Source organism: Mesoplodon mirus (assembly GCF_964341445.2).
Source record: "Mesoplodon mirus genome assembly, chromosome: 6".
Lineage (NCBI taxonomy): Eukaryota > Metazoa > Chordata > Mammalia > Artiodactyla > Ziphiidae > Mesoplodon > Mesoplodon mirus.
Genome location: NC_138982.1, coordinates 19131044 through 19133530, shown reverse-complemented (window position 1 = coordinate 19133530; position 2487 = coordinate 19131044). Strand labels below are relative to the sequence as shown.

Here is a 2487-nt window from a genome sequence, read left to right as displayed (position 1 = left end):
GGAAAGATGTGCGTCTAGCCCAAAATACCGGTCACATCCATTTTAAACATGTCCATTATTCTTCCCCACCACAGTATTGTCAAATTTCTTCCGCCCCTTATGTCACTGGTGAGCCCTCTCATTGCTGCTTCTATTTCTTTGGGCTGTTCTACTGCACATGTGCGATTCACTTAAGTTCTCACTTTAATGTATAGGGAATTTCCATTTCACATCATCAGCTCCCTAAAAACCATCAACTTGGAACAACTTCTAATTAGAAAAGGCACAATTCCTTTTTATAAAGAAAATCAAAAGGTTGTCTGGAGGATGAAAAAACATCTTAGATATTCCTATAAAATGAACGCTTTATCTGCTACCAAAACCCAGAGACATTTACTAGATCTAAAGATTACATGGATTATGTAAAAGCATGAACATGGCAGTTTAAGATGTATTTTCAATTTTCCACTATACTATTTGGGCGGAAGCACTAGTCAGTATTACCGGAGCAAACTCAAAGTGGCAACACCACCCTATTGGCTTGCTTTCCTCCTGCTTTCAGTAAACTTCCACCAGCTCCAGTGAAGCCTGTCCCAGGGTACTTCACTCAGCCACCTGCAGAGCTGCTCAGAGATGCAACTAGCACTCAGTGAGTAAACACTGCTTTGGGGCAGACCCAGGAAAGACTTACAGAAGATGCACAAAAATTCTTGGTTGTATAATATCTTCCCAGGAAGTCAGAAATAATTGGTTTTTAGTTAAAGAAACTGAAATCTATGCTCAAAAACAATGTAATGCCTCAAAAAAGCAAAATCGAGAAAGGAAAACTATAGAAAATACAGCTTAATAATAAAAAGCTTACTTACTTCGGTTAAATTATCATAGTCGGTGCAATTTATTATTGTAGTTAGAAGCACAGCCTACCATGTTCTCATAAAACAGTACTAGTGAAGTACGAGAAAACAGTTCACAGAGATGACAGCCCTTTAGCCTTTTGTGACTTCAGAACTTAAAAAGACAAAGGCCAACTAGGACTTCTATTTGACATTCAGAAAGTTACTTGCTCAACACAAACTGAGTCAGGAGATAGCTAAACATCTCATTCTTATTTACTTATGGTGTTCTCAGAAAGTTCCTATTTGGACGTGGAGAGTTCTCAATCTGGCTGCACATCGGAGTTTTATCGAAGAAGCTTTAAAAAAAATTACCAAATGACCAGACCAATTAAATCTGGAGGGTGGAGCCCAGAACATATGTCGTTATGTTTTCCCAGGTGATTCCAACTTGCAGCCAGGCTGCACACCACTGATGTATCCCTTTCAGAAAGCCGTTGCATGAAAGCCATATCGTATCTAGATAGTACTGTTTATTCTAAATTTCACCAGGAAAATGTACTTTTAGAAGAAGACACAGTTGCGCTTCTTCTAAAGGCTCAGCTTACTGTTTCAGAAGCGCCGGTCCTTGGAGGTTATCTGGAGCACTGCTTGAAGAGGAGGGAGTCCTAGTCTTGGCAGAGAAGGCAGAGTTTCAGGCTCCTGCAGAAATAAAGAATGTCCAGACGCCCCGTGAGCACCAGGATGATGTATGCCGACACCAGCTTTAATCCATAACGAGGATTTACGAAGCTCAGGGCTGACACCAGCAGATAGGGGAGAAGAACTACAAGGAGGGCGTACCACTTTTTCTTCTCACAGGCATCCAAACACACAGTGCCCCAGAACACGTGCAGCTATATGACCACCAGCGTCATGGAAGCTGAATTTAGGAAGCACTGGGGAGGGTCTCCATGAATGCCCACCGTGCCCAGACCCAAAGAGTCAGACAGGGTATTTACAAAGGAAAAGACTCCACTCGTGATTCCAAAGCCCAAACCAGAAACATAAGCCATTAATCGCATAGGAGGTGCTATCTCCCCTGGGTTTATACTCTTCAAGCTCAAACGGGCTTTAAAAAAAAAGTTTATAATATGCAAAACGGCACATTTCTTGGATAAGGACTGAGACTAACACTCCAAAGATCAGCAGATATTTCTGTATTGGTCCATCTTTGTCGTCAGCAATGGTTGCTACCATGAACCAAACAAGGGAGTAAAGCAGCAGAGACACCAACCTGAAGGAAGCTCCAATGACGGGGAAGATGATGCGCAATGGCGGTGGCGATGGTGAAAATGCAGAGGGCGAGCACAGGCGCAAAGGTAAGGAAGGCGCAGCCAAGAACACGGCCGCCGTCATGGCAACCGCGGAAGCCGGTCCGGGGGCCTCAGCTGATGTATATTCTTAATTAAGCCATGTTAAGGCAGATGGTCTCGGCATTCAGACCTTTTAATTACTGTCACCCTTAAATACTTTGGGATATTATGTGTCTCAATAGTTTCCAAGAACAGGTTTTGAAAAGGAGAGAGGATGAGGGTATAAAGCCTGAGGAGAGAGAAGCAGCACTATTTTTTTTTTTTTTTTTATGCGGTACGCGGGCCTCTCACTCTTGTGGCCTCTCCCGTTGCGGAGCACA

At 43.0% G+C, this 2487-nt stretch overlaps 1 pseudogene across 1 annotated transcript; it reads right to left on the bottom strand.

Annotated features, from left to right (window-relative positions):
* Positions 1-1480: 1480 nt before the first annotated feature.
* On the bottom strand, positions 1481-2210 carry LOC309806780 (gamma-secretase subunit APH-1B-like; annotated as a pseudogene). The gene has a single exon. The product of its transcript is annotated as a gamma-secretase subunit APH-1B-like (transcript).
* Positions 2211-2487: the final 277 nt, after the last annotated feature.